The sequence below is a fragment of the Ovis aries genome, chromosome 2, assembly GCF_016772045.2.
Source record: "Ovis aries strain OAR_USU_Benz2616 breed Rambouillet chromosome 2, ARS-UI_Ramb_v3.0, whole genome shotgun sequence".
Taxonomy (NCBI): Eukaryota; Metazoa; Chordata; class Mammalia; order Artiodactyla; family Bovidae; genus Ovis; species Ovis aries.
Genome location: NC_056055.1, coordinates 153524897 through 153547747, shown reverse-complemented (window position 1 = coordinate 153547747; position 22851 = coordinate 153524897).

Below are 22851 nucleotides of genomic sequence, written 5' to 3'. Positions count from 1 at the left end.
AAAAACTAAAGGAACACATTCACATCTTTCTTTTTCTATTACCATGTTCTCTTAACATCTGCACCAATGTGTCTTCTTCCTTTATAGTACTTTGCCTAATTTTATTCTTTTTTTTTTTTTCTGTTAAACTACTGCCTAACTATGACGGTCTATGAAAGGGCTTCCCTTTCTTATTTTATGCTTATTTGTGTGCTAAGTCACTTCAGTAATGTCCAACTCTATGTGACTTATGGACTGCAGACTTCCAGGCTCCTCTGTCATGGGATTCTACAGGCAGGAATACTGGAGTGGGTTGCCATACCCTTCTCCAGGGGATCTTCCTGACCCAGAGAATGAACCCAAATCTCCTGCATTGTCAGGTGGGTTCTTTTTTTTTTTTTTTAGTTTTTATTTTTTAATTTTAAAATCTTTAATTCTTACAGGCGTTCCCAAACATGAACCCCCTCCCACCTCCCTCCCCATAACATCTCTGTGGGTCATCCCCATGCACCAGCCCCAAGCATGCTGTATCCTGCGTCAGACATAGACTGGCGATTCAATTCTTACATGATAGTATACTTAAGCCTGCTCAATTTTGTTAACTGGAAATAAAGTGAAACATTAACACAATTTTCAAAGTAAATATCTTAAGATACACAGATTTTTCTTTTTAAAAAGTAGTGTTTAAGCAACTTGGTTCAAAATCTATCAAAGTATTTCTTGGACAAACTCTATCATCACTAAAAAATTGATGTAAATATAGTTAACCATTTGTTGGCTTTCAAGTATGCTTAGTATTTCTGGAGGATGAAACACACAGTCTCACTGAAAAAAACAGATTCAACAGAGCAATAAGATACACTTCATGAAGACTCTTAAAAGAGTATCCTCATTTAAAAAAAAAGAAAAGAAAAAGAATATCTTCTAGTAGGAAACTATGTGTTAATGGAGAATCTGCTGCTAATTCTCATATGTATATAGAATATGAGAAAAACTCTATTTCTGCAATCACTCAGTAGTCATATAAGTTATGAATAAACACCAAAGAGTATTTCATAATCACTGAAAGGAAAAAATTAAAAAATTAATCCCACTTCTCTATATATATTATTTACTTTGCAATACTTACAGCACATTCAAAATGGACCAAACACTTTCATAATACTGTATTTTAAAATTCTTATAAAACAGCTCCATGAAATTGGTACTTTTGTTGTTGTCATTTTACAAAGAGGAAAATAAGGCACAAAATGTTTAAGTAACTTTCCGAAGATCACAAATCTTAACCACTCTGTCATAAAGACTCTCTCATAACCTCTTTCTATAGGTCTATTCTTGCTCTTTTATTAAAGTACATCTATTCTGTCTTTAAGGTTTCCCCGGTGATGCTAGCGGTGAAGAACCTGCTTGCCAATGCAAGAGACAAAAGAGACACAGGTTCAATCCCTGAGTCAGAAAGATCCCCTTGAAAAAGGCGTGGCAACCCACTGCAGTATTCTTGCCTGGAGAATCCCATAGAGACTGTCAGGCTACAGTCCATGGGGTCACAAAGAGTTGGACACAACACACGCAGCACACATTCTGTCTTTATCAAGTTCTTCCATGATTACATCATCTGCTACAAATTTAATAAAATTCAGAAACTTTATCAACACCTCCCAAATAAACACATCACAAAAGTAGACATATGGATAGCCAATAAGCACGTGAAAAAGTGCTCAAAATCACTCAGTTCAATTCAGTTCAGTTGCTCAGTCATGTCCGACTCTGCAGTCCATGGACTGCAACATGCCAGGCCTCCCTGTGCATCACCAACTCCCAGAATTTACCCAAACTATTGCACGTTGAGTCGGTGATGCCATCCAACCATCTTATCATCTATAGTCCCCTTCTCCTCCTGCCCTCAGTCTTTCCCAGCACCAGGGTCTTCTCATCAGGGTCTTCTCATCAGGGTCAAATGAGTCAACTTTTCACAAGAGGTGGCCAAAGTACTGGAGTTTCAGCTTTAACATCAGTCCTTCCAGTGAATACCCAGGACTGATCTCCTTTAGGATGGACTGGTTGGATCTCCTAGCAGTCCAAGGGACTCAAGAATCTTCTCCAACACCACAGTTCAAAGGCATCAGTTCTTTGGTGTTCAGCTTTCTTTACAGTCCAAATCTCACATCTATACATAACTATTGGAAAAACCACACCTTTGACTAGACAGACCTTTGTTGACAAAGCAATGTCTCAGCTTTTGAATATGCTGTCTAGATTGGTAAAAACTTTTCTCCAAGGAGTAAGTGTTTTTTATTTCGTGGCTGCAGTCATCTGCAGTGATTTTGGAGCCCAAAAAAATAAAGTCTGCCACTGTTTCCACTGTTTCCCAATCTATTTCCCGTGAAGTGATGGGACCAGATGCCATGATCTTCGTTTTCTGAATGTTGAGTTTAAGTCAACTTTTTCACTCTCTTCTTTCACTTTCACCAAGAGGCTCTTTAGTTCTTCTTCACTTTCTGCCATAAGGGTAGGGTCATCTTCATATCTGAGGTTATTGATATTTCTTCCAGCAATCTTGATTCCAGTTTGTGCTTCATTTAGCCAGCATTTCTCATGATGTACTCTGCATAGAAGTTAAATAAGCATGGTGACAATATACAGGCTTGACGTACTCCTTTTCCTATTTGGAACCGGTCTGTTGTTCCATGTCAAGTTCTAACTGTTGCTTTCTAACCTGCATACAGATTTCTCAAGAGGAAGGTCAGGTAGTCTGGTATTCCCATCTCTTTCAGAATTTTCCACAGTTTATTGTGATCCACACAAAGGCTTTGTCATAGTCAATAAAGCAGAAATAGATGTTTTTTCCTGGAACTCTCTTGTTTCTTCAATGATCCAGCAGATGTTGGCAAATTGATCTCTGGCTCCTCTGCCTTTTCTAAAACCAGCTTGAACATCTGGAAGTTCACAGTCTATGTATTGCTGAAGCCTGGCTTGGAAAAGTTTAAGCATTAATTTAATAGCGTGTGAGACGAGTGCAATTGTGTGGTAGTTTGAGCATTCTTTGGCATTGCCTTTCTTTAGGATTGGAATGAAAACTGACCTTTTCCAGTCCTGTAGCCACTGTTGAGTTTTCCAAATTTGCTGGCATATTGAGTGCAGCACTTTCACAGCATCATCTTTCAGGATTTGAAATAGCTCAACTGGAATTCCATCACCTCCACTAACTTTGTTCGTAGGGATTCTTCCTAAGGCCCACTTGACTTCACATTCCAGGATGTCTGGCTCTAGGTGAGTGATCACATCATCATGATTATCTTGGTCATGAAGATCTTTTTTGTACAATTCTTCTATGTATTTTTGCAACCTCTTCTTAATATCTTCTGCTTCTGTTAGGTCCATACCATTTCTGTCCTTTATTGAGCCCATCTTTGCATGAAATATTCCCTTGCTATCTCTAATTTTCTTGAAGAGATCTCTAGTCTTTCCCATTCCATTATTTTCCTCTATTTCTTTGCACTGATCACTGAGGAAGGCTTTCTTATTTCTCCCTGCTATTCTTTGGAACTCTGAATTCAAATGGGTATATCTTTCCTTTTCTCCTTTACTTTTTGCTTCTCTTCTTTTCACAGTTATTTGTAAGGCCTCCTCAAACAGCCATTTTGCTTTTTTGCATTTCTTTTTCTTAGGGATGGTCTTGCTTCCTGTCTCCTGTACAATGTCACCAACCTCCATCCCTAATTCATCAGGTACTCTGTCTATCAGATCTAGTCCCTTAAATCTATTTCTCACTTCCATTGTATAATCATAAGGGATTTGATATAGGTCATACCTGAATGGTCTAGGAGTTTTCCCTACTTTCTTCAATTTAAGTCTGAATTTGGCAATAAGGAGTTCATGATCTGAGCCACAGTCAGCTCCCAGTCTTGTTTTTACTGACTGTATAGAGTTTCTCCATCTTTGGCTGCAAATAATATAGTCAATCTGATTTCAGTGTTGGCCATCTGGTGATCTCCATGTATAGAGTCTTCTCTTGTGTGTTGGAAGAGGGTATTTGCTATGACCAGTATGTTCTCTTGGCAAAACTCTATTAGCCTTTGCCCTGCTTCATTCTGTCTTTCAAGGCCAAATTTGCCTGTTACTCCAGGTGTTTCTTGACTTCCTACTTTTGCATTCCAGTCCCCTATAATGAAAAGGACGTCTTCTTTTGGGTGTTAGTCCTAAAAGGTCTTGTAGGTCTTCATAGACCCATTCAGCTTCAGCTTCTTCAGCATTACTGGTCGGGGAATAGACTGGGATTACCATGGTATTGAATAGTTTGCCTTGGAAACGAACAGAGATCATTCTGTCGTTTTTGAGACTGCATCCAAGTACTGCATTTCGGACTCTTTTGTTGACCACGATGGCTACGCTATTTCTTATAAGGGATTCCTGCCCACAATAGTAGATATAATGGTCATCTGAGTTAAATTCACTCATTCCAGTCCATTTTAGTTTGCTGATTCCTAGAATGTTGACATTCACTCTTGCCATCTCGTTTGACCACTTCCAACTTGCCTTGATTCATGGACCTAACATTCCAGGTTCCTATGCAATATTGCTCTTTATAGCATCAGACCTTGCTTCTATCACCAGTCACATCCACAGCTGAATGTTGTTTTTGCTTTGACTCCATCCTTTCATTCTTTCTGGAGTTATTTCTCCATTGATCTCCAGTAGCATATTGGGCATCTGCTGACCTGGGGAGTTCATCTTTCGGAGTCCTATGTTTTTGCCTTTTCATACTGTTCATGAGGGTCTCAAGGCAAGAATACTGAAGTGGTTTGCCATTCCCTTCTCCAATGGACTACATTTTGTCAGAACTCTCCACCATGACCCATCCATGTTGCGTGGCCCTACACAGCATGCTTAGTTTCATCGAGTTAGACAAGGCTGTGGTCCATGTGATCAGATTGGGTAGTTGTCTGTGATTGTGGTTTCAGTCCATCTGCCCTTGATGCCCTCTCTCAGCACCTACTGTCTTACTTGGGTTTCTCTTACCCTGGACGTGGGGTATCTCTTCATGGTTGCTCCAGCAAAGCGCAGCCACTGATCCTTACTTTGGACGTGGGGTATCTCCTCTCGGCTTCCACTCCTGACCTTTGACATGGGGTAGCTCCTCTTAGTCACGGCTCCTGACCTTGGATGTGGGGTATCTCGTCTCAGCCACTCTCCACATCAGCACCACGCACCCTCCACTCGCCAGCATCAATGAAATTAAAATTCTGTTGAGGAGACACTTCCACTAGGAAGGCTAAAATTAAAACAGGTAACAATATCAAATTGTGTTGGACAGCTCATATAAACTAGACCACCCATATAAAACTGGTCCATGTGTAAAATGCTTTCAGTTACATTGCAGAAGTGTTTGGTGGTTTTTTAGTAAAGTTAAACCTGAGCCAATCTCACAATATTTCAGTGAAACTGTCCCCTGGTATACTTTCCCAGGTACCCTGCCCACTCATGGATAACTGCTAGGAAAAGTGACCCTGCTCTGCCTCAGCCCCTCCCTCACTTTGTGTGTTACAAACTGAAGGGTTTTAGAGCAATTTCCAGTTTTCAGAGTATCTTACTGAAACTATTTCTATGAACTTGTTAGCAAGTTCCAGTTCCAGTCAAGGAGGAATAAACAATTCCACTGTTTCTCCCCCCTGACTATAACTAAAAACAGCAGAAGTAAACAGTTGAGGGAATAAGGGAAGGAAACTATTAATAGAAACTGAATGCCACTGAACTGATAGTGAATTTAACATAGATTTTCCACCAGTATCCCATATTCTGGACTTAGAAATAGCATCAAATCTGAACCTGTGTGCTAAATATGAACAGAAAATGTGCCAAGAGACAATACATATTTTGGCGCACACTGTAAGAAAGGAGGCTTCAATGGGTTAGAGACAGTGTGGGGAATATCATGGGGTTTTTCATTTGTTTTTGCAATTCTCCCTTCCTCTAGTCTCCAGGAAATCCTGTAGCTGTAGTGGTGTTGATGACAGCAATAGTGGGCAGGTGTCTAAAGTCTAAGGGAGAGAATCTTTCTCACTGACCAGAGAAAGTGTTCTTCTAAGAGCATGGGGGGAATCCTGTTATGTTTTTTTCTCTCCCTCCAACTTCTCCATTCCTGTACCATTTTCTCTTCTCTGTCTCCTTACTGCTTAGCCCCAGAAACAGACATAATCACATCAGATGCATGTAAAAGCAGGGAAACTAAAACCTAAGATTTCCAGCTGAAGAGGAGAAATGTGTTAGAGAAATCACAGAGAGTTGGAAGTTCAAGAAAGTGATTCCATAAAGCTGTTTATGAACTACTGGTTCACCACTAAGCTGAGCAAGCATCGATCTGACTGGGCTAAAACAAACAAAAGCAAGTGACATTCTCCATAGGAGTAAGTAAGACCTAGTGTCCTATAGGCAGGGAGGCCTGGTATGCTGCATCCCAAGGGGTCGCGAAAGAGGCAGACATGACTGGGTGACTGAACAAAAACAGAGTCATATAACATAATATTAAAATATAAAGATACAATCCAAAATAACCTGACAGATAATACTGAAAATTTTTAACTTCTCACACTTAAGATAATCAATACATGCCAAACTTAAGATGACATCAATTTTGGAAATAACAAAGCAAAATTTTAAATCAGCTATTAAAACCATGCTGTAAGAAAAAACTTGCAAAAAGTTGTTTTCAAAGCAAACTGTTTTTACTGTTGATTTCTACCAAACATGTAAAGAAAAAATTATAACAGTTCTGAACAATTTCACCAGCAAAATAGAAGAGGATAGATTGCATCCCAACTCATTATATGTAGCCAACATTACCAACAAAACAGACCAGAACAGAAAAGGAAACTTAACTACTAGCCAATAATCCTTATGGATATTTATCTACAAAAGTTACCAACAAAATATTATCATATCAAATCCAGCAATAAATTTAAAAAATACTTCATCATGACCAAATGGCTTTTATCACAAGAATGCAAGGTTAGTTCAATACTGAATATCAATTTAATAATGCACTAAATATCATTAATATCCATTAAAATCCATCAAATATCATTAAAATCCATTAATATCCATTTATAATCCATTATATTAACAGATTAAAGAAAACAAACTATGCAATTATATTAACCAGTACAGAGAGAAATCTAACAAAATTTAACATCTATTCATGATTTCTAAAAAACTCTCAACAAATGAGGAATAGAACTATATTTCTTTAGCCTTATGAAAGAAATTTTAAGACAAAAATAAAACAAGACATACATCACAAAAATTATTTGTAATGGTAAAGAATAATTGCTTTTACCTTAAAATCAGGTATAGGGTAAGAATATCATCCTCATAGCTCCTATTCAATTTTTTATTGGAAATTCTAGCCAGTGCAGTAAGATAAATGAAAATGAATATAGTTCAGAAAAAAAAGGAAATAAAACTACTCCTATTGGTTGATAACATGATTATCTACGCAAAAATTCCACAAAATGAAGAATAAGTTCCTATAACTACTAAGTTTAGCAAGTTCATAGCAGGATAAAAGACTAACATTAAAAAATGAAAATTTATGCTCACACAAAAACCTGTACCTGAATATTTATAGCAACTCTGTTAATTTTATCCTAAGACAGTTAAACTGTCTTTCAAAGTATGAGTGAAAAACAAACCGGTACAGCCATACAATGATGTTACAGCTGTAGAGTGAAGTATTATCAAGCAATAAAGAGGAATATTTATAGTTGCACACAACAAGGATGAATCTCAAAAGCAGTATGCTGAGTGAAAGAAGCCAGTCTCAAAAGATTATGAAAGTGAAAGTGAAGTCATGTCTGACTTTTTGAGATCCCATGGACTGTAACCTACCAGGCTCCTCCATCTATGGGATTTTCCTGGCAAGAATACTGAAGCAGGTTGCCGTTTCCTTCTCCAGATCTTTCCAACCCAGGAACTGAACTCAGGTCTCCACATTGTTTAGTTAAGTTCAGTTCAGTTCAGGCACTCAGTTGTGTCCGACTCTTTGCGACCCCATGATTCTCAGAATGTCAGGCCTCCCTGTCCATCACCGACTCCCGGAGTCCACTCAAACTCATGTCCATCGAGTCAGTGATGCCATCCAGCCATCTCATTCTCTGTCGTCCCTTCTCCTCCTGCCCCCAATCCCTCCCAGCATCAGGGTCTTTTCCAATGAGTCAGCTCTGCGCATGAGGTGGCCAAAGTATTGGAGTTTCAGCTTTAGCATCAGCCCTTCCAAAGAACACCCAGGACTGATCTCCTTTAGAATGGACTGGTTGGATCTCCTTGCAGTCCAAGGGACTCTCAAGAGTCTTCTCCAACACCACAGTTCAAAAGCATCAATTCTTTGGCACTCAGCTTTCTTCACAGTCTAACTCTCACATGCATACATGATCGCTGGAAAAACCATAGCCTTGACTAGATGGACCTTTGTTAGCAAAGTAATGTCTCTGCTTTTCAATATGCTCTCTAGGTTGGTCATTACTTTCCTTCCAACGAATAAGCGTCTTTTCATTTCATGGCTGCAATCACCATCTGCAGTGATTCTGGAGCCCAAAAAAACAAAGTCTAACACTGTTTCCACTATTTCCCCATCTATTTCCCATGAAGTAATGGGACTGGATGCCATGCTCTTCATTTTCTGAATGTTGAGCTTTAAGCCAACTTTTTCACTCTCTTCTTTCACTTTCATCAAGAAGCTTTTTAGTTTCTCTTCACTTTCTGCCATAAGGGTGGTTGTCATCTGCATATCTGAGGTAATTGATATTTCTCCCAGCAATCTTGATTCCAGCTTGTGCTTCTTCCAGCCCAGCGTTTCTCATGATGTACTCTGCATATAAGTTAAATAAGCAGGGTGACAATACACAGGCTTGACGCACTCCTTTTCCTATTTGGAAGCAGTCTGTTGCTCCATGTCCAGTTCTAACTGATGCTTCTTGACCTGCTTATAGATAGGCAGATGCTTTACCGTCTGAGCTACCAGGGAAGTCTCAAAAGATTATGAACTAAATAATTACATTTGTATGACATCTGTAAAAGGCAAAACCACAAGAATGGAGAATATCAGTGGTTGCCAGAGATTAGAAAAGTGGGAAGTGCTTGACAAAATGTAGGCATTGCAAAGGAACAAAGGAACTATTCTTTATCCTGAATGCTGTGGTGATCACACAGATCTGTATACATGTGGACATTCATAGACCTGTACACAGAAAAGCAAAAAGTTAATATATGTATATAAACTTTCAAATAATTTTAAAACAAATTATACATCTAACCTGTGACCCAACAATTTCACTCATAAGTATTTACCAAGATAAGTGAAAACATGTGTCCACAAAAGGCTTGCATTTAATTGCCTTATTCATAGTAACCAGAAATTGGAAACAGCCCAAATACACTATAATAGAATGAATAAACAAGTTGTGGTGCTTTCATAATGAAGTACTACTCTGAAGTAAAAAGGAGCAACACAAATGAATCTTAAAAATATTATTTTCAGTAAGAGGAGCTAAATACAAAGTAGAACATGTACACACTATATTATTCCATTTATAAGAAGTCCAAAGACAAGTACACACACGTATGTATGTATATATATATATTTTTTTTTCTTTTTAAACCATATTCCATTACCTATATACACATATTGATATTAGAAATCAAAACATTGCCTATGGACATCAGGGAGGAATCTGGAGTTAATTAATTAAAAGAAGACTGAGGAAACTTTCAGCATTGATAGATATGTTCTATATCTTGTTTGGGTTATGGTTACATAGGTGTATATAATTCTGAAAATCCATCAAACTGAACATGTGAAGTATAATTCAGTATAAAATAAAATAACACATAAATTTTGAAATTAAACTGGGGTGCCATAATTATTTCATTCCCACAAGACCACAAACATAAAATGGAGCACCTGTGGGGGAAGGAGGATCAAAAGGTCAGCCTTAGACATGAATTCCCTGCAAAGTCATTCATTCTCAAATGTAGCTTACTAAAGTAAAATCACCCTTGATTAGTTTCAACATCTTGCACTAATAAGAGCTGAATTGTATTTTAGACATCTGATAGTACCTTCTAAATTATGTCGTTGATAAAGATAAACATCTCTCACTTTATTGACTTTAAAAGGGCAATTCTGTCTGGATTCTAAACAAAATATTTCCTTTTTTCCCCTCCTAAATTTAAGGGTGTAAAATGTTTACATCCTTAGGCATGAGATTTTAATTTCCTTTATGTTACCACAGTTTGTCCAGGTACTTTTAATTCCTTGGTTCACAAAGGAAATGAAAATTATTTGGAAATAATAAATCTTTGTAGTGTCAGTGCTTTCAGTAAATGGACACCTGCTCCATAGTACCACTACCCTGTTTGCTCCCAGTGGTCTTAACTTGCCAACACCACTGCTGTGCCAGTGGGGTCAATGCAGACCTGGCATCTCTAGTGATCAGGCTTCCTCAATACCACTCCTCTTGCCCATCAGAAATCTCCCTGAACTATGTAAAGTTCTGGTAAGACAAACATGTAGAAGAGAAAATTCAAAGAAGAGCAAAGACAAGTTACAGAAAAAATTAATATAACAGATAAATAATGAAATCTATTTGGGGGAAAAACTATAGAGGGCATTTAAAAAATTGGTCCTCATGTATCTGGGTTTAAAAAAAAAGATGTGCTCTCTGCAAAAACCCAGATGGCATCAATTTTAAATTTGAAATGAGTGTCTTGAAAGGATTTATCAGATTTTGTTATATTAATAATAATGAAACCACTCTCCACCTTTCACCCCACAATCAAACCACAAACCTCACCCCAGAATCTCTAACCCAGTATTCTTCAAGTCAACACACTAAAACAATGTGGAATACATTGTGGTTTCCAAAGTCCCCAAAAGTGAGTATTAATGAAACAGTTCATTTAAAAGCAAACTTCAGCTACTAGAAAATGTTAGTCACTAAGTCTTGTCTGACTCTTTTGAGCCTCTATGGACTATAGCACAGGTGCCTCTATCTGTGAAATTCTCCAGGAAAGAATACGGAAGTAGGTAACCATTCCCTCTCTAGGGAATCTTCCCAACCCAGGGATAGAACCTGGGTCTCCCACTTTGCAGACAGATTCTTTATCATCTGAGTCACCAGGGAAGAAGTTGTTCCCAATTGCCAATGGAGCCATTCCCATTGTCAGTAATGGAAGCTTTTCATATAATCAAACAGCTTTGATTATATGTAAACTTTACATATAATCAAAATGAGCATCCTTAGGTCTAAAGACATTAATCAAGACTCAAATGGATCCATTAAGTCAACATTTAAAATTATACGACTCTTCTAGTTCTACAAACAAAATGTCCACTATGGTTTATGTATTTAGGCTTCTCGGGAAAATTCAGATTGATATTATTTGTTAATTTACAAAATACTCTGATTTCAAGAAAATATGAGAGATATCCATTGGATGTGATGTGAGAAAGCAAAGGTTCAACGGAAGATACACAAATTATAGTTTTAATTTCCAAACCACCACAAATTCATCGTGCAGCATTTTCATCTCAAATACATCAGGAAATTAAAGATTATTTGGCTCACAGCAATTAAACAAAAGCACAGCCATTATGGAGGCATTGCTTTTCATGCACGTAGACTATTTTTAAAGATTTGTTTATTTTGTTTTGTTTCTAAAGCAAAGGCATTATCTTGCTCAATTGCCCAGCAAGAAGGTTTTACAAATTTTCTCTCAAGTTTCCATAGAAATGCATTGATTAGAGCATAATTTCTGTTAATATCTTCTTCTTCTTCAGACTCCTCTGCTCGCTTAAACTAACGGCGCACCTGCCCCTTGCAGTCGTTTTCATCTTTTGTTCAGCTCAGTAGGTTACCTAACTGGTGGATTTTATTGAGTTAAATCAAGCTGTCACTTCATCTGCCTGAAGGATGACTCAAATACTACACATAATAATAAAAGAAAAGTAGGATAAAATAATCTTGTCAAGCCAGAAAAACTGATTGCTTGAAGTTGTAGCCTTCAATCAATACCCTAATTCCACAATTTATACCTTTTTCAATTGAAGAGGAAAGAAACTCTGATATGGTATTTCTTGGCTCACTGACCAACTTTGACCTTCTATCTATGTGAATGTAGGATTAACAAGGGCTTCTGCTTAGTGAAATCATCTATGAAAATAAGAAAACAAATGTGGGCATTTGTGGCTCCAAGTAACTATTAATTTCAGAAATGCAAGGAACAGGTAATATTTATTTAGCATGTCCACTAAAATTAAGATTTTATTTAGCTTGAGGTAGATGGTCTTTCCAATTTAGAAATAATTTGAGACTAGAATTGGAACATAAAATGTTTCAGAATATGGCATAGTATAATCCTCTAAAGATTTTTTTCTGTTTGATCTATCCATTAAAAGCTTATGCAAAAGAATAGGTAACTAAGCAATATACCACTCTTTCTTTCAAATTGTATAGTTAGTTGCCTTTTATGAAATCTGTCATCTATGATAAAACAGAGTTACATGCTTCTATTGAGCTAGAGCTATGATTTCTTATAAAGTATAATGAACTATTTTTTCACCTGTTATTATTATTTTAAAATAATCTATCATTTTCAAACGCTTAGGTTTGTTTGTAAATTGTAATTAATTTGCATACCTTTTAAAATCAATAAAAACACTTCATTTCAAAACTCTGGACTCTCTTTAGCTGTCAGATTTCTGCTTTCCCTTCATAATTTCTCCCCTGCAGGCACCAACCAGGAAATAAAATTCTTTGTTTAGCAATCCTTTTATGTTTCACTAAGCCACCTGCTTACCTTGAATTGTGACATGCAATCAAGCAGGGTCTCCAAAACTAGTACTCTTCTCCTACCCCATATCTCAAATGTATGTGGGCTTGTGCATACTACAAAGCAACCTATAAACTGGGTCATTAAATTTTTGGTTAAAAACATTTTCAATTACAAAAGCTAACATGCAATTTTTCAAATAGTTTTGGCTTTAAATAAGTCATCTTCTTACATTATTAAGCAGTAACATTTTCATCAAAATGAGAGCTATTTAAACATATCATATATACTAATATATATACTTATGTATTTCTGAAATAAACTTCCTTAGATGTTTAAGGAATGCTGGCTGCTGTGGAAGCACTAGACTATCTTTATCCTTCTGATATGTTTAGTCACATCTTGCTTCCAGTTTCGGCTTCTTAAGTCCATATTTGAACTTTTAAAACACTGGGTGAGACCATTCTGTCATATAAAGCATCTGAACAGACTGAGATCATTGAATGAAGTAGAACAGAGATCTCCAAATGCCGCTAGCCTTTAAGAGCAATAAATCAGAGTCAGAGATGGGTAAACAAAAAACAAGGGGCTTGTTTGTTTTCTTTCAGAGCAAGAATATTCTTTCCTAACCCAACACGTACCCCTCAAACAAGACCATGTGCTGTGCTCTTCTGTGTGCTGTGTCTCTCACTCGTACCCAACTTTTGGAGACCTCTTAGACTATAACCCTGGAGAAGGCAATGGCACCCCACTCCAGTACTCTTGCCTGGAAAATCCCATGGACGGAGGAGCCTGGTAGGCTGCAGCCCATGGGGTCGCTAAGAGGCGGACACAACTGAGCGACTCCACTTTCACTTTTCACTTTCATGCACTGGAGAAGGAAATGGCAACCCACTCCAGTGTTCTTGCCTGGAGAATCCCAGGGATGAGGGAGCCTGGTGGGCTGCCGTCTATGGGGTCGCACAAAGTCAGACATAACTGAAGTGACTTAGCAGCAGTAGCAGCAGCATACGGTCAGCAGTGGGCTAAGTCACTTCAGTCATGTCCAACTCTGTGCGACCCCATAGGCGGCAGCCCACCAGGCTCTTCTGTCCATAGGATTCTCCAGGCAAGACTACTGGAGTAGGTTGCCATTTCCTCCTCTAGGGGATTTTCCCAACCCAAGGATCGAACCCATATCTCCTGGGTCTCCTACACTGCAGGCAAATTCTTTACCTGCCTCCTACTGCTATATCATTTGGATTTGTTATAAGAGATGGAAAGGGGGAAATAAAGACAAAGAAAAAAAAAGATTTTAAAAATCTTAAAAGCTTCTCCTCCCTACCCATCAATGATACACATATACTATACCACAAGTGCACACACACACACACATACAAACCACTTCTTATCTTCAATAAGAATTAAATCATCTCTTAGAAAAGTTTACATTTACACATACAGAAACATATATTCATTTTTTAATGGGGAAGAAGCACATTCAAATCAGTACCAAAATTATCCAGCAAGTAAATTCCAGGACTCAATTAAAGGCCATCAATGGCTTTCTGTTTGCACAATCCAATGAACTTGACTCACTGTTGTTCTCTATGGTGTTTATGTAGAATATCATTCAGTTAACTAATTTCTTCATGATAATATTTATTCCCCTTTATACTCTTCCACCTTTCTTGTGTCTTGTATTCCTTTTTTTATTCTCTTCCTTTCCTCTACTTTGAGCATTTCACAAGGTTTGACTCAGAGACTTATATTAGTATATATTCTCCTCTCTTTGATAATTCATTTATTTTAAAGGCTTCCATCTTCTGACTGAACTGTGGACAGCAGTCAATCTAGGATTCAGGCTTTAGCTCCTAAGAGTCACAGAGAGGTCAAGCATTAAGCACAGGGTCAGCTAAGCAGACAGTCTGGAACCAAGTAGAAACAGAAATCAGCTGTCAAAGGCCACTTGGAAGATCAAGGCAGAGTGAAATGAAAAGAAAGGGATCATGCCTCAGCCAGATGTCAAGCTAGCAGAGTGGGTTTTAAACTGGGACAGGTGGCAGGGTCCAGAAACACACATAGTTTCATATACCAAGCACCTTAAAGAGGAAAATCCTACCTGTTCTACCTTCATGCCAGGCTGAAACCAGGGACCAGCTTTCCCAGAGCTTCAACATCCAGAATCTGGATATCCTCACTGTTGTTAAGTCATCTGAAACAATGGAAAGATCCCAATAATTCTATCGTCTGTACAAATAGCTCCCAAGTTTCTATATCTTTTTCTTTCTTTTGGTCACACCATGCAGCATACAGGACAGTTCCCCGACCAAGGATTGAATCCTCACCACCAGCAGTGGAAGCATGGAGTCTTAATCACTGGACTTCCAGGTAAGTCCTCCAAATCTCAATATCTTATCTGACTTCGCTACAGTCTCATATTTTCAAAAAGCAGTTCTCTCTGGAAGCTGTCTTGTCCCTTCAATTTGGCAGAAGCCAATTACCTTTTCCCTCACATTTCTGTCCATTCATTCATTTATTCAACAACATGTATCAAGTGACCACATTGTAATAAGCAGCATTCTGGGACACAGCAGAGTATTCTAGGAAACTGCAGAGAACAAAAATGACAAAAATGTCGTCCTTCATGGAGCTTGCCTTTTAGGGGTTAAGGGAAAGAAACAAAAACAAAATGAATGGGGAAATTGCATAATATCTTCTATTTGAATATGATGCATAAACAAGAGAACATGGATATAGCATTAAGACAGACAAACAGATCAGTGGAAGAAAATAGGAATTCCAAAGATAGATCCATATATAGAGAGGCAATTGATTTTTGACAAAGAGGAGAAAGCAGTTTGGTAGAAAAATAATAGCATTCTCAATAAATAGAGCTGGAATAATTGACTATTCATATTATTCAATTATTCAAAAAAAATCAACATCAATTCATACCTCATGTCATACATAAAAGCAATCCTCAAAAAGGATCATAGACCTAAGTGTAAGCCCTAGAACTGTAAGATATTTGAAAGAAAAACACAGGAAAAATATTTGTGATTTTATTTAAGCAAAGATTTCTTAGATACAATGCCAAAAATAAAATCTGAAAGAAAGTGGTAGATTGGATTTCATCAAAATTTAATACTTCCACTTTCCAAAAGGTACCATGAAAATACAAGCCACAAATCAGGAGAAAATATTTGCTAATGATATATCTGATAAAAATACTGTATCTAAAATATGCTTTTTAAAAATTTCTCACAACTAAACAATAATAGAATAACCCAATAAGAAAATGGGAAAGATTTTAAAGATGATTCATCAAAGAAGATATAGAGGTGACAAATAAGCATATGAAAAGATGCAAATTAAAATCACACTGATATACCACCACAGACATGTTAGAATGGCTAAAATGACTGGCCACTCCAGGTGTTACTAAGAATGTGAAGGAACTGGAGCACTCATATGCTGCTGGTGGGTAAGTGAAGTGGTGCAAACATTTGGAAAATGGAAGGCTATATCCATGAAAAGACTTGCACATGAATATTCAGAGCAGCTTTATCCACCAGTACCAAAAATTGAAAAGAACTCAAATATTTATTAACAGACAAATGGAAAAATAAACCATGGCATATTCATATGATAGTTGAACCACATAGCCTAGAAATATTGAAAAAATTAAGAAAAACTTAAATATGTCATGAATAAATAAAATATATGCAGATACTAATAGATCTTTACATAGGCAAAAGGTGAGTGATATTTAAGATAAAATTAATACTGTGTTAGTTTATTTACTGTTTTATCATTTTACTTTCAAAAAATTACATTATTGCACCAGCCTATTATCACAGCTAAGTGGTTTTTTTAAGTAACAATTTTTCCAATACTGTATTATAAATATGACTGCTATATTGTATGCTGTAAAAATTTATAATGATTCATTTATTAGTGTATAGTCTAGACTACCATGAAATAAGAGGATTGATAGCACTAGGCTCCCTTAAAGCAATCATAATATGGATTCTTTATTATCAATGCATTAACTATTATATCTGTAAATAAGTATGAATTTTTTTCACATTATATTTTCACCTTTCATGTCTATGTTAGGATAATATGTATAATATCCATAGTTTTGTACCACAGAAGACAGTATCAATAATATCTATGTAAATATTGACAGAGACAATTCATCTTATAAACAAATGTAATTTTTTGATATCGATAAATGCTGCTAAGTCCCATCAGTCATGTCCGACTCTGTGCGATCCCATAGACGGCAGCACACCACGCTCCCCCGTCCCTGGGATTCTCCAGGCAAAAACACTGGAGTGGGTTGCCATTTCCTCTCCAATGCATGAAAGTGAAAAGTGAAAGTGGAATCGCTCAGTCGTGTCCGACTCTTCGTGACCCCATGGACTGCAGTCCACCAGGCTCCTCTGCGCATGGGATTTTCCAGGCAAGAGTACTGGAGTGGGGTGCCATTGCCTTCTCCGATCGATAAATACAGTACTATAAATGTATTTTCTTCCTTATGATCGTCCTAATAACATTTCCTTTCCTCCAGCTTACTTTATTGGAAGAATATAGTATATAATACTTATACAAAATATGTGCTAGTCGGCTGCTTATGTTATTGATAAAGCTTCCAGTCAACAATAGACTTTTAGCAATTAAGTTCAAGGGGAGTCAAAAATTATATCCAGATTTTCCACTCTGTGGGGGTTAGAACCCCTAACCCCTGGGTTGTTTAAGGTACAACTGTTACAGGAAAGGAATAACAAGTGATAAGAAGATGGAGAAAAATGAGGACTAAGTGACCGAGCTAAAAATATGCAAGCAATGCATATAGTTTTACTAGATTGCAAAGGCACAGAACCACTAAGATAATTCTATGAGCAATTTTAAACCTGTATCTAGTACCAAAATGTCAGGTATTGTGCTATGTCCTGGATGATACAAAAAATATACAGCAGAAAAAGTCCCTGAAATTGGAAATTGGACCTTTCAGTGGGTGGGGAAAGAAAAGGGTAAAGAGCAAAAAAAAAAAAACAGAGCTGTCGTTTACCTCAAATTGCTAAAAAATGTTAAAATAAAAAGAAATAGATACTCAAAGGCAAATGTGACTACAAGAGGTATGTAAGTAAAAGTGAAAGTTGCTCAGTCATGTCCAACTCTTTGCAACCCCATGGACTGTCCATGGAATTCTCCATGCTAGAATACTGGAGTGGTTAGCCTTTCCCTTCACCAGGAGATCATCCCAACCCAGGGATCAAACCCAGATCTCCCTCATTGCAGGCAGATTCCTTACCAGCTGAGCCATATGTGCACACAAATGCAGATTCCATGAAAGTGCATTTTTTGGAACTGGGGAACGTGGCGGGGATGTGCTGGAAAGGAAGGCAGAATTCTACTCATATTCTCTCACAGAACACTTATTAAGCACATAATATACACAGAGGATACAAATATATAGCTGGCTTCTGTCATGCCATAGCAACATACTGTGTGCGTTCAGTCGCTTCAGTTGTGTCCGCTTCTTTGCAACCCTAGAGACTACACCCCGTAGTTTCCTCTTTCCATGCAATTCTCCAGGCAAGAATATTGGAGTGGGTTGCCACGCCCTCCTCCAGGGGATCTTCCCGACCCAGAGATCGAACCCGCATCTCCTGGGTCTCCTGCACTGAAGCTGGACTCTTTACCTCTGAGCCACCGGGAAAGCCCTGGCAGCATACTACACTCCTATATTTTCTTCTTTTATTAAGTCACTTTAAAAAATAGGGATTTTCATTTTAGCTTTAAATCATTGACATAAATTAAAACCAGTAACATTTGTCAGTATACAAAACACAAATTCAAATAATGCGTATCACACAATAAGTTCCTTGATGAAAAGAGTAGAATTATTTATGACCAGCTGCTAATTAGTGACTATTAACCACCATGTCCACACAGTAAAGGCTTTGGCATAGTCAATAAAGCAGAAATAGATGTTTTTCTGGAACTCTCTTCCTTTTCCATGATCCAGTGGATGTTGACAATTTGATCTTTGGTTCCTCTGCCTTTTCTAAAACCAGCTTGAACATCTGGAAGTTCACGGTTCACGTATTGCTGAAGCCTGGCTTGGAGGATTTTGAGCATTACTTGGCTAGCGTGTGAAATGAGTGCAATTTTGCAGTAGTTTGAGCATTTTTGGCACTGCCTTTCTTTGGGAATGGAATGAAAACTGACCTTTTCCAGTCGTGTGGCCGCTGCTGAGTTTTCCCAATTTGCTGGCATATTGAGTGCAGCACTTTCACAGCATCATCTTTCAGGATTTGAAATAGCTCAACTGGAATTCCATCACCTCCACTAGCTTTTTCATAGGGATTCTTCCTAAGGCCCACTTGACTTCACATTCCAGGATGTCTGGCTCTAGGTGAGTGATCACACCATCATGATTATCTGGGTCGTGAAGATCTTTTTTGACCCGTTCTTCTGTGTATCCTTGCCAGCTCTACTTAATATCTTCTGCTTCTGTTAGTTCCATACCATTTTTATCCTCTATCGAGCCCATCTTCGTATGAAATGTTCCCTTGGTATCTCTAATTTTCTGGACGAGATCTCTAGTCTTTCCCATTCTATTATTTTCCTCTATTTCTTTGCATTGATCGCTGAGGAAAGCTTTCTTATCTCTCCTTGCTATTCTTTGGAACTCTGCATTCAGATGCTTATATCTTTCCTTTTCTCCCTTACTTTTCACTTCTCTTCTTTTCACAGCTATTTGTAAGGCCTCCCCAGACAGCCATTTGGCTTTTTTGCATTTCTTTTCCATGTGGATGGTCTTGATCCCTGTCCCCTGCAAAATGTCAGGAATCTCCATCCATAGTTCATTAGGCACTCTATCTATCAGATCTTGCCCCTTAAATCTATTTCTCACTTTCACTGTATACTCATAAAGAATTTGACAGTGTGAATCACAATAAACTGTGGAAACTTCTGAAAGAGATGGGAATACTAGACCACCTGACTTGCCTCTTGAGAAACCTATATGCAGGTCAGGAAGCAACAGTTAGAACTGGACAGGGAGCAACAGACTGGATCCAAACAGGAAAAGGAGTACGTCAAGCCTGTATATTGTCACCCTGCTTATTTAACATATATGCAGAGTACATCATGAGAAATGATGGGCTAGAAGAAGCACAAGCTGGAATCAAGATTGCCGGGAGAAATATCAATAACCTCAGATATGCAGATGACAACCACCGTTATGGCAGAAATTGAAGAGGAACTAAAAAGCTTCTTGATGAAAGTGAAAGAAGAAAGTGAAAAAGTTGGCTTAAAGCTCAACATTCAGAAAACAAAGAGCATGGCATCTGGTCCCATCACTTCATGGGAAATAGATGGGGAAACAGTGGGAGCAGTGTCAGACTTTATTTTGGGGGGCTCCAAAATCACTGCAGATGGTGATTGCAGCCATGAAATTAAAAGATGCTTACTCCTTGGAAAGAAATTTATGACCAACCTAGACACCATATTGAAAAACAGAGATTTACCTTGTCAACAAAGGTCCATCTAGTCAAGGCTATTGCTTTTCCAGTGGTCATGTATGGATGTGAAAGTTGGACTGTGACGAAAGCGGAGCGCCAAAGAATTGATGCTTTTGAACTGTGATGTTGGAGAAGACTCTTGAGAGTCCCTTGGACTTCAAGGAGATCCAACCAGCCCATTTTGGAGGAGATCAGTCCTGGGTGTTCTTTGGATGGAGTGATGCTAAAGCTGAAATTCCAATACTTTGGCCACCTCATGTGAAGAGTTGACTCACTGGAAAAGACTCTGATGCTGGGAGGGATTGGGGGCAGAAGGAGAAGGGGACGACAGAGGATGAGATGGCTGAATGGTGTCATGGACTCAATGGACGTGAGTTTTGGTGAACTCCAGGAGTTGGTGATGGACAGGGATGCCTGGCATGCTGTGATTCCTGGGGTAGCAAAGAGCTGGACACGACTGAGCAACTGAACTGAACTGAACTGAACCACCGTGTCACCTAATTTGGTACACCGTGAAATGCTATGTCAATAAGATTATTCACTCTTTTAGGTTCACTTTTAATCAGTGCTAAGAAATATCAAATACCTGTGGGTATATAAGAGAAAAGTTTAAAAACTTTTCTTCCTTCTCTGAAAAGTAAAATGCTGAGAATTAATTCCTAGTCAAATCGTGTGGCCTTGCTCAGTAAATAAAGAAGCTATATAAAGTGATCTCCAGCATTTGTTCTTCTGAAAATGTTAAATACCTTGAAACAGTCCAAAAAGTGGTGGGAAATGGTTTATTATTCATTCACAGCTGTCATTTCATTTGAAAAATTACTACAGTTAGCTTTTATCAAGTCTTTCAAAACATTTCTACTGAATATTCCAGATGTCTGTATACTCCTGATGTTAAGATGACCAAAAGTTTTTAACATCTGTGTGTGGCTGAATATGGAAAATGAGGTTAGGAGTCTCAGTGCCCCAGATGTGTGATGTCTGAACATAATAATGAAAATAGCTATCATATCATATACTGCTAATTATGTATCAGACACTATTCTCATTTAATAATATTATTATTAATTGTGAGAATTATTGTTATTCTCACAATAACCATAGAAGGTAGATATTACTATTATCACCTATTACAATTAAAGCAAATTGGTTTCAGAGGAGCAGACTGAAATGCCCAAATTCATACAGCTGGTATGGGCTACCCTGGTAGCTCAGCTGGTAAAGAATCTGCCTGCAATGCAGGAGATTACTGGGTCAATTTCTTGGTCAGGAAGATCCGCTGGAGAAGGGATAGGCTATTCCACTTCAGTATTCTTGGGCTTCCCTGATAGCTCAGTTGGTAAAAGAATCTGCCCAGACCTGGGTTCGATCCCTGGGTTAGGAAGATCCCTTGGAGAAAGGAACAGCTACCCACTCCAGTATTCTGGCCTGAAGAATCTTGCGGACTGTACAGTCCATGGGATAAAGAGTCGGACATGACTGAGCAACTTTCACTTTCACTTCATTTAGCCCGTAGGTTGTAGAGATATGATTTGAATAGAGAATTGCTTCCAGGCTGTCTCTTTTCAGGTACTTGATCACTGTGGTCCTTAAGAGCATTCCTGGGAAGTCCCATGTCCATTCTCTATATCTACATCTCTACTCCTGCCCTGCAAATAGGTTTGTATCATTTTGCAAGATTCTACATATATGTATTAATATGAACGTGAAAGTGTTAGTTGCTCAGTTGTGTCTGACTCTTTAGGACCCCATGGACTGTGGCCCACCAGACCTCTCTGTCCATAGAATTTTCCAGGCAAGAATACCGGATTTCCATTTCCTTCTCCAGGGGTCCTTCCCCACCCAGGAATCAAACCCGGGTCTCCTGCATTGCAAGGAGATTCTTTACCATTTGAGCCACCAGAGAAGCCCTGTGTATTAATATACAGTATTTGTTTTTCTCTTTCTGACTTACTTCACTCTGTGTGATAGACTCTAAGTCCACCCATCTCTACAGATACCCGATTTCATTTATTTTATGGCTGAGCTAAGTAATAACAGGCATAGTGCTATGTCCTGGATGATAAGCCTATTGGACTTTGGGAGCAATGAGCTAAGAGAAGCTGTCTCTCAGCAGGAGAGTATTCCACATGTTTATGAACTGAAAAAAATACATCCTTTAATACATTTTTTTAAACTAGTTATCCTAAGTGATAAATCTAGGGATTTATCTAAGGATTGCACTGTAGAAGGTAAACAAAAAGAAAACATAAACAATAAAATGTGGAGAAACTATCCAGGAAAGTATTCTGGGGTTGGGGAGGTTTGGTACTAGGTAGGGTTGACATGCTGGCATTAACACATTTTATGTTACAACATAAATATCTGTATTCTAAGACATATACAATTCATCCATTTAAACTATATGATTTAAGGGTTTTGGGTATAGTCACACAGATACACAGCCATAACCACAATCAACTGTAGAACAGTTGATTTTCATCATCTCAGAAAGAAACTCTGTACAACATAGTGCCTATAGTTAACAGCA